The sequence below is a fragment of the Panthera uncia genome (assembly GCF_023721935.1).
Source record: "Panthera uncia isolate 11264 chromosome C1 unlocalized genomic scaffold, Puncia_PCG_1.0 HiC_scaffold_3, whole genome shotgun sequence".
In the NCBI taxonomy this organism is placed as follows: domain Eukaryota; kingdom Metazoa; phylum Chordata; class Mammalia; order Carnivora; family Felidae; genus Panthera; species Panthera uncia.
In genome coordinates, this window is record NW_026057584.1 from 34,846,055 (window position 1) to 34,856,810 (window position 10,756).

Sequence of the window (10,756 nt, forward strand, 5' to 3'; positions counted from 1 at the left end):
AGGAGAGTTACTGTTTGCATTTTATTGAAATGTAAAATTAAGGAATAAGGCACACAAATTTAAAAAATGTATTTGGATATTTCCAAATGTTTGTCCCTAAAGGAAAATATCAAAGTCCAGGAGATGCAGTCTAACACACTTCTAGTTTTCTTTCCTTTTCCAGCGGGACAAATGTAGGGTTTTTCTGTCATGACATCTCCCTTTCTGCCTTTGCTTAAACAATAAAGAGGCAAGAATGAGCTGGGAGGAGGTAGAAGAAAGGGAAGGGGAGGCGACGACTGGATGAGCCATGCGAGGGTCTCAAACTTTAAAGGCTTCAGATGAATTTCAGGTGTAGGTTAAATGTGCAGATTCTGTCTCAGCCAGTTAGGATGGAACAAGTATAAGCCTGGGCTTAATTCCTGCACAGGAATGTTTCCCATAAACACTTATAAGTACTTCTACTGCAGGGTCTGAGGACCACATTTTGAGAAGCACAGAGGGATCAATAAAACTATTAGACCTTATAAAGCCCAGTGGCCAATCCAGGTAAACAAGTCTCTCAGGACTTAGGATGCTGGGAAGCTGTTGGCAGATGAAATCACCATGTGTCTGTCAAGTGCGACACCAAGCTGCTCAACCTCTCCACCATGCTGCTCGGGTGTACACTGTGGGCTGGCTGCCTTGCCTCACCTTGGGGCAGTTGGCAGGTCTAGGGTGGGCTGATGTGGCTGGTCCACTGGCCCCACTTTCAGTAGCAAGGCTAGAAAAAAACAAAGCTCCATTAGTAGCTGGAAAGGTTTTAACTCAAAGTTTAAAAAGACTTGGGTGCAGTGGGGAGCCTGGGTGGCTTAGTCTGTTAAGCACCTGGCTTTGGCTCGGGTCATGATCTCATGGTCCATGATCTTGAGCCCCATGTCAGGCTCTGTGTTGACAGCTTGGAGCCTGGAGCCTGCTTCGGATTCTGTGTCTCCATCTCTCTCTTTGCCCCTCCCCAGCTCATGCTCTGTCTCTCTGTCTCAAAAGTAAACAAATATTTAAAAAAAGACTTTGGGGGCGCCTGGGTGGCTCAGTCGGTTGGGCAGCCCACTTCGGCTCAGGTCATGATCTCGCGGTCCGTGAGTTCGAGCCCCGCGTCGGGCTCTGTGCTGACGGCTCTGTGCTGACGGCTCGGAGCCTGGAGCCTGTTTCCGATTCTGTGTCTCCCTCTCTCTGACCCTCCCCGGTTCATGCTCTGTCTCTCTCTGTCTCAAAAATAAATAAACGTTAAAAAAAATTAAAAAAAAAAAAAAGACTTTGGGTGCATTAATTTTATTATTTATGAGATCAAAATCAGAGTTAAATTCAACAGGAAGCAAAAAAATTGTGCTTAAGCATTTCTTTTTCTTTTATATTTCCCTAAATTGCACAGTCTGTGTAAATTTAATATTAATATGAATACTAATGTAACTTTATTAATATGTACTTATATAGTGTTTCCTAAGTATGAACATATTAATATTCATGAAGAAAAATTAGAAGGCACAGAGAGTTATAAAGGAGGAGAAGTCACACATACTCCTGCCATACAAAGACATACAAAGACAATGATTGTTAACTTTTTTTTTGAATTTTCTTCCAATATTTTATCTATTTGTGTGTGTATGTAATATAATCTACATTGTAGAATACTTGCACCTGGTATAAACAATATTTGGAGGATTCTTGGAAATAATATTCTGAATGGAATGGATCAGAAGTTCCTATGGTCATGGGGTGGTCTTGGTAACACACACCTGTCCAATGCCCAGGGCTGGGTTTATGCTGAAAGCAGCATCCATGTCAATGTCAGTCCTGAGGAGCTATTCCAAGAGACAATATATAATGGAAAAATATTATTTATTTAAAATAGATCTTTACTAAAATTTTATATGTGTTCCTGGTTCTTCCACTGGGAGGATCAAGTTGATTATTATGTACACATAGAAAACATGTCAACGTTTGTGTTTACACTATCCAGATGGTGAACACAAAAGTTGCTCTTTACCTTATGAGTCCCAGTCAGACAGTCGGCTTCAACTTCAGAACAGGATGCTCCATAAACAGAATGTGGATAGGCATCACCTTCCTCCTTCTCCCAGTCCATATCTGTGTGGTAGCCTCTGAGAAGAGAAATCAGCAGTGAAAAGAAAAGGCCCTTTCCCCATGAGTGGTCTCATTGCCCCCTGGACTGTGGGGCCTGGAGATGGACAGAGCACCTACCCCATGGTTGAAGGCCTCCCTCCCCTTCTTTGGCAAGGGGGACGTGTGACCAGAGTTCTAAGAGTAGCAACGCAGACACAGGGTGAAGGTCCATCGGTGTATGACCCCTCCCCTCCAGCACATGGTTACTGGAACTGGTCAGAGTGTGTGTAGATAGCTATGGTGTCCCTCCTGGTCAGCAAACAGCTGTGGCCCCAAGGAGTCCCCGGGCCTCCCTGCCATGACCCATGACTAAGGTTAACAGTGGGCATAGCAGAGCTCCTGTGCTCTCTGGGCATCTGTTCAGGTTTATGAGTGAGCACCATCTCTGCCCAGGTATAATCTAAACCAAAGTAAAAATGTCTTTTACTTGAAATATCCAGTAGTCAAGAGATTGATGGATTCTTCTAAGGCTTTTGCAATCTGGAAGACATGATTAGTTATGAAGAAATACAATTAGGGAAAATAATGAAAAATACCTTGAATGCTGGGCTTGCCTCCTCTTGTTTAGAACAAGCTTCCTACCCACATTCACTTATGCCTTTTATAAGCCATAGGTCATGCTTTTCAAGAGAGATGCTTAAGGGCAGCTGCTAGCTGTGCTCTGAGGCCCTCTATTTTTTTAGGTTGCACAGTATAAAGTTTGTTATTTTAAAACTATTTTTAGCTTTTTAAATTAAGGAGGGGGCTAGACCACATTCATGTACTTTTTACATAAGTATCTACACAGATAAGTATATATACACACACATGTTTATATGTATATGTGTGTGTGCATATAGATGTATGTACTTTTACTCTGCTTTTTCTCCCCCAAATTATTTGGCTGGGTGTCTCAGTATATTGTGTCAGCTTTCCTACTGGAGTAACCTGAGTAGGGCTGGAAATAATAATACTAACTGTAAAAATAATAATAATTATTATTAAAAGTAGAGTAATCCTTTAAAAAAATATTTTTATTTATTTTTGGAGAGAGAGAGAGAATGAGCAGGGGAGGGGCAGAGAGAGACGGAGACACAGAATCTGAAGCAGGCTCCAGGCTCTGAGCTGTCAGCACACAGCCCAACACGGACTCAAACCCATGAACCATTAGATCATGACCTGAGCTGAAGCTGGATGCTTAACTAACTGAGCCACCTAGGTGCTCCCAAAATAGAGTAATCCTTTCATAGTAGGACTGCTATTATCTCTGCTGCTCTGGGGAGAAAACCAAGGTCCTGAGGGACTGTGGGGGAAACTTGTCTACTAAAGCTAGTAGTGACAGATCAGGGACAGCAACCCTAAGTTGTGTTTTACTTTACAGCCCCTGCTGTTATCATGTTCTGAAATAAACTCAAGTTTCCGTGAATACAGACATTGGTTTTGCTCTTTGGAAAGGCAGAAGTAAATGTTAATAAATGCTTTGTTTCTTAAATGGGCACCACTGATCAGCCCATGCACTGAGGGCCATCACCCATCTGCGTGTATCTGTCTTTTCCTGGCAAGGATAATAAAGAGAACATTCACTCACTCCTCCCATCTTCCTGCAGGGTTTTTCCTGACGATTGGCTAAAGACGGGCCATAAGAATTTGGCAGTCATTCTAAAAGTAAATATTTGAAATGACATCAGAAAAAGAAGGCACAGGAAACAGGAAAATGTTAAATATTTAAATCAATTCTAATGTAGTCTCTCAGTTTTGTGAACCTGCTTCCCAATCCTCTAGGCAGGGTTTCTTAAAGTTGAGTAATGTATGGAACCCCTTTGAGGAAACAAATATGCCTGTGGATCTCACAGTGTTGATGTCAATTATTTTTATTATAATGTTGTTTTAATATATGCTAACATAAAGCTAGGTGGCGTCTCCTTAGAGTTATAGCTCTTTTATACCTCCAAAGCAAAAATAAAATGATGAAGCAGACAAACCAATCTTTATACCAATAAAATTCAAATAACAACATTAATTTAGTTGGTTGATGATGTTGTTTCTCTGAAGCTAAATGCTGCTTGGAATGTGGAAAAAGCCTTTATTGTTCTAGCACACATATGTTGAAGCTAAGTGTGCCTACTGTGTGCCAGTCAACAGATCAATTTCCTGTCCATCCTTCTTCTTTAAAATGTCACTAAATTTTCATCTACACTTTATACCTTGTCATCATCTGCTCTTCACTGGGCAAGAAAAAAACACCAATTACCTATGAAGCCCATCTCTGCTCTTTTTTTTTTTTAATTTTTTAATGTTTTTTTTTTTTTTTTAATATATGAAATTTACTGTCAAATTGGTTTCCATACAACACCCAGTGCTCATCCCAAAAGGTGCCCTCCTCAATACCCATCACCCACCCTGCCCTCCCTCCCACCCTGCCCTCCCTCCCACCCCCCATCAACCCTCAATTTGTTCTCAGTTTTTAACAGTCACTTATGCTTTGGCTCTCTCCCACTCTAACCTCTTTTTTTTTTTTTTTCCTTCCCCTCCCCCATGGGTTTCTGTTATGTTTCTCAGGATCCACATAAGAGTGAAACCATATGGTATCTGTCTTTCTCTGTATGGCTTATTTCACTTAGCATCACACTCTCCAGTTCCATCCATGTTGCTACAAAAGGCCATATTTCATTTTTTCTCATTGCCACGTAGTATTCCATTGTGTATATAAACCACAATTTCTTTATCCATTCATCAGTTGATGGACATTTAGGCTCTTTCCATAATTTGGCTATTGTTGAGAGTGCCGCTATAAACATTGGGGTACAGGTGCCCCTATGCATCAGTACTCCTGTATCCCTTGGGTAAATTCCTAGCAGTGCTATTGCTGGGTCATAGGGTAGGTCTATTTTTAATTTTCTGAGGAAACTCCACACTGCTTTCCAGAGCGGCTACACCAATTTGCATTCCCACCAACAGTGCAAGAGGGTTCCTGTTTCTCCACATCCTCTCCAGCATCTATAGTCTCCTGATTTCTTCATTTTGGCCACTCTGACTGGCGTGAGGTGGTATCTGAGTGTGGTTTTGATTTGTATTTCCCTGATAAGGAGCAACGTTGAACATCTTTTCATGTGCCTGTTGGCCATCCGGATGTCTTCTTTAGAGAAGTGTCTATTCATGTTTTCTGCCCATTTCTTCACTGGGTTATTTGTTTTTCGGGTGTGGAGTTTGATGAGCTCTTTATAGATTTTGGATACTAGCCCTTTGTCCGATGTGTCATTTGCAAATATCTTTTCCCATTCCGTTGGTTGCCTTTTAGTTTTGTTGGTTGTTTCCTTTGCTGTGCAGAAGCTTTTTATCTTCATAAGGTCCCAGTAATTCACTTTTGCTTTTAATTCCCTTGCCTTTGGGGATGTGCCGAGTAAGAGATTGCTACGGCTGAGGTCAGAGAGGTCTTTTCCTGCTTTCTCCTCTAAGGTTTTGATGGTTTCCTGTCTCACATTCAGGTCCTTTATCCATTTTGAGTTTATTTTTGTGAATGGTGTGAGAAAGTGGTCTAGTTTCAACCTTCTGCATGTTGCTGTCCAGTTCTCCCAGCACCATTTGTTAAAGAGACTGTCTTTTTTCCATTGGATGTTCTTTCCTGCTTTGTCAAAGATGAGTTGGCCATACGTTTGTGGGTCTAGTTCTGGGGTTTCTATTCTATTCCATTGGTCTATGTGTCTGTTTTTATGCCAATACCATGCTGACTTGATGATTACAGCTTTGTAGTAGAGGCTAAAGTCTGGGATTGTGATGCCTCCTGCTTTGGTCTTCTTCTTCAAAATTACTTTGGCTATTCGGGGCCTTTTGTGGTTCCATATGAATTTTAGGATTGCTTGTTCTAGTTTCGAGAAGAATGCTGGTGCAATTTTGATTGGGATTGCATTGAATGTGTAGATAGCTTTGGGTAGTATTGACATTTTGACAATATTTATTCTTCCAATCCACGAGCAGGGAATGTCTTTCCATTTCTTTATATCTTCTTCAATTACCTGCATAAGCTTTCTATAGTTTTCAGCATACAGATCTTTTACATCTTTGGTTAGATTTATTCCTAGGTATTTTATGCTTCTTGGTGCAATTGTGAATGGGATCAGTTTCTTCATTTGTCTTTCTGTTGCTTCATTGTTAGTGTATAAGAATGCAACTGATTTCTGCACATTGATTTTGTATCCTGCAACTTTGCTGAATTCATGTATCAGTTCTAGCAGACTTTTGGTGGAGTCTATCGGATTTTCCATGTATAATATCATGTCATCTGCAAAAAGCGAAAGCTTGACTTCGTCTTTGCCAATTTTGATGCCTTTGATTTCCTTTTGTTGTCTGATTGCTGATGCTAGAACTTCCAGCACTATATTAAACAATAGCGGTGACAGTGGGCATCCCTGTCGTGTTCCTGATCTCAGGGAAAAAGCTCTCAGTTTTTCCCCGTTGAGGATGATGTTAGCTGTGGGCTTTTCATAAATGGCCTTTATGATCTTTAAGTATGTTCCTTCTATCCCGACTTGCTCAAGGGTTTTTATTAAGAAAGGGTGCTGGATTTTGTCAAAGGCCTTTTCTGCATCGATTGACAGGATCATATGGTTCTTCTCTTTTTTTTTGTTAATGTGATGTATCACGTTGATCGATTTGCGAATGTTGAACCAGCCCTGCATCCCAGGAATGAATCCCACTTGATCATGGTGAATAATTCTTTTTATATGCTGTTGAATTCAATTTGCTAGTATCTTATTAAGAATTTTTGCATCCATATTCATCAGGGATATTGGCCTGTAGTTCTCTTTTTTTACTGGGTCTCTGTCTGGTTTAGGAATCAAAGTAATACTGGCTTCATAGAATGAGTCTGGAAGTTTTCCTTCCCTTTCTATTTCTTGGAATAGCTTGAGAAGGATAGGTATTATCTCTGCTTTAAATGTCTGGTAGAACTCCCCTGGGAAGCCATCTGGTCCTGGACTCTTATTTGTTGGGAGATTTTTGATAACCGATTCAATTTCTTCGCTGGTGATGGGTCTGTTCAAGCTTTCTATTTCCTCCTGATTGAGTTTTGGAAGAGTGTGGGTGTTTAGAAATTTGTCCATTTCTTCCAGGTTGTCCAATTTGCTGGCATATAATTTTTCATAGTATTCCCTGATAATTGTTTGTATCTCTGAGGGATTGGTTGTAATCATTCCATTTTCATTCATGATTTTATCTATTTGGGTCATCTCCCTTTTCTTTTTGAGAAGCCTGGCTAGAGGTTTGTCAATTTTGTTTATTTTTTCAAAAAAACAACTCTTGGTTTCGTTGATCTGCTCTACAGTTTTTTTAGATTCTATATTGTTTATTTCTGCTCTGATCTTTATTATTTCTCTTCTTCTGCTGGGTTTAGGCTGCCTTTGCTGTTCTGCTTCTATTTCCTTTAGGTGTGCTGTTAGATTTTGTATTTGGGATTTTTCTTGTTTCTTGAGATAGGCCTGGATTGCAATGTATTTTCCTCTCAGGACTGCCTTCGCTGCATCCCAAAGCGTTTGGATTGTTGTATTTTCATTTTCGTTTGTTTCCATGTATATTTTAATTTCTTCTCTAATTGCCTGGTTGACCCACTCATTCGTTAGTAGGGTGTTCTTTAACCTCCATGCTTTTGGAGGTTTTCCAGACTTTTTCCTGTGGTTGATTTCAAGCTTCATAGCATTGTGGTCTGAAAGTATGCATGGTATAATTTCAATTCTTGTAAACTTATGAAGGGCTGTTTTGTGACCCAGTATATGATCTATCTTGGAGAATGTTCCATGTGCACTCGAGAAGAAAGTATATTCTGTTGCTTTGGGATGCAGAGTTCTAAATATATCTGTCAAGTCCATCTGATCCAATGTATCATTCAGGGCCCTTGTTTCTTTATTGACTGTGTGTCTAGATGATCTATCCATTTCTGTAAGTGGGGTGTTAAAGTCCCCTGCAATGACCACATTCTTATCAATAAGGTTGCTTATGTTTATGAGTAATTGTTTTATATATCTGGGGGCTCGGGTATTTGGCGCATAGACATTTATAATAGTTAGCTCTTCCTGGTGGATAGACCCTGTGATTATTATATAATGCCCTTCTTCATCTCTTGCTACAGGCTTTAATTTAAAGTCTAGTTTGTCTGATATAAGTATGGCTACTCCAGCTTTCTTTTGGCTTCCAGGAGCATGATAAATAGTTCTCCATCCCCTCACTCTCAATCTAAAGGTGTCCTCAGATCTAAAATGAGTCTCTTGTAGACAGCAAATAGATGGGTCTTGTTTTTTTATCCATTCTGATACCCTATGTCTTTTAGTTGGCGCATTTAATCCATTTACATTCAGTGTTATTATAGAAAGATATGGGTTTAGAGTCATTGTGATGTCTGTATGTTTTATGCTTGTAGTGATGTCTCTGGTACTTTGTCTCACAGGATCCCCCTTAGGATCTCTTGTAGGGCTGGTTTCGTGGTGACAAATTCCTTCAGTTTTTGTTTGTTTGGGAAGACCTTTATCTCTCCTTCTATTCTAAATGACAGACTTGCTGGATAAAGGATTCTCGGCTGCATATTTTTTCTGTTTAGCACACTGTAGATATCGTGCCAAGCCTTTCTGGCCTGCCAAGTTTCAAAGGAGAGATCAGTCACGAGTCTTATAGGTCTCCCTTTATAAGTGAGGGCACGTTTATCCCTTGCTGCTTTCAGAATTTTCTCTTTATCCTTGTATTTTGCCAGTTTCACTATGATATGTCGTGCAGAAGATCGATTCAAGTTACGTCTGAAGGGAGTTCTCTGTGCCTCTTGGATTTCAATGCCTTTTTCCTTCCCCAGTTCAGGGAAGTTCTCAGCTATAATTTGTTCAAGTACCCCTTCAGCACCTTTCCCTCTCTCTTCCTCCTCTGGGATACCAATTATGCGTATATTATTTTTTTTTAGTGTATCACTTAGTTCTCTAATTTTCCCCTCATACTCCTGGATTTTTTTATCTCTCTTTCTTTCAGCTTCCTCTTTCTCCATAACTTTATCTTCTAGTTCACCTATTCTCTCCTCTGCCTCTTCAAGCCGAGCTATCGTGGATTCCATTTTGTTTTGCATTTCGTTTAAAGCGTTTTTCAACTCCTCGTGACTGTTCCTTAGTCCCTCGATCTTTGTGGCAAGAGATTCTCTGCTGTCCTGTATACTGTTTTCAAGCCCAGTGATTAATTTTATGACTATTATTCTAAATTCACTTTCTGTTATATTATTTAAATCCTTTTTGATCAGTTCATTAGCTGTTGTTATTTCCTGGAGATTCTTCTGAGGGGAATTCTTCCGTTTGGTCATTTTGGAGAGTCCCTTGCGTGGTGAGGACCTGCAGGGCACTTCCCCTGTGCTGTGGTGTATAACTGGAGTTAGTGGGCGGGGCCGCAGTCCGACCCGATGTCTGCCCCCAGCCGACCTCTGGGGCCACAGTCAGACTGGTGTGTGCCTTCTCTTCCCCTCTCCTAGGGGCGGGATTCACTGTGGGGTGGTGTGTCCCGTCTGGGCTACTTGCACACTGCCAGGCTTGTGTTGCTGGGGATCTGGCGTATTAGCTGGGGTGGGTAGGCAGGGTGCACGGGGGGTGGAGGGGCAGGCTTAGCTCGCTTCTCCTTAGGTGATCCACTCCAGGAGGAGCCCTGTGGCAGCGGGAGGGAGTCAGATCCGCTGCCGGAGGTTTGGCTCCGCAGAAGCACAGAGTTGGGTGTTTGCGCGGAGCGAGCAAGTTCCCTGGCAGGAACTGGTTCCCTTTGGGATTTTGGCTGGGGGATGGGCGGGGGAGATGGCGCTGGCGCCTTTGTTCCCCGCCAAGCTGAGCTCTGCCGTCCGGGGGCTCAGCAGCTCTCCCTCCCTTTGTCCTCCAGCCTTCCCGCTTTCCGAGCAGAGCTGTTAACTTATGACCTCCCAGACGCTAAGTCGCGCTTGCTGTCGGAACACAGTCTGTCCGGCCCCTCCGCTTTTGCCAGCCAGACTCGGGGGCTCTGCTTGGCCGGCGAGCCGCCCCTCCGCCCTGGCTCCCTCCCGCCAGTCCGTGGAGCGCGCACCGCCTCGCCGCCCTTCCTACCCTCTTCCGTGGGCCTCTAGTCTGCGCTTGACTCCGGAGACTCCCTTCTGCTAATCCTCTGGCGGTTTTCTGGGTTCTTTAGGCAGGTGTAGGTGGAATCTAAGTGATCGGCAGGACGCGTTGTGAGCCCCGCGTCCTCCTACGCCGCCATCTTCCGGAACTCTTTAATGTTTTTTTTTTTATTTTTGGGAGAGAGAGAGACAGACAGAACGTGAGCAGGGAAGAGGCAGAGAGAGAGGGAAACACAGAATCTGAACTAGGCTCCAGTCTCTGAGCCATCAGCACAGACCCTGGCGCGGGGCTGGAACCCATGAACTGCGAGATCATGACCCAAGCCAAAGTCAGATGCCTAACTGAGCCATTCAGGTGCCCCTCTCCCCTTTTCTTGTTGCCTTGACACAAAAGATAGTTCTTGGTCCCAAATGTGGGCAAAGGGATCTCATGGCAATACCCCACTTATAAAGTGGTCATTCTGATGATGTAAAATGTTCTTTTTAAAATTTTTAAACATTACTAGTGAAATGAAAATAAAGAGGATTGAGGTGAAATCT

General features: G+C 42.3%; 1 pseudogene; it reads right to left on the reverse strand.

The window, feature by feature from the left end:
• The window catches only part of LOC125911372 (aldehyde oxidase 4-like), a 74,337-nt pseudogene that overhangs the window by 4,827 nt on the left and 58,754 nt on the right, over positions 1 to 10,756 (reverse strand).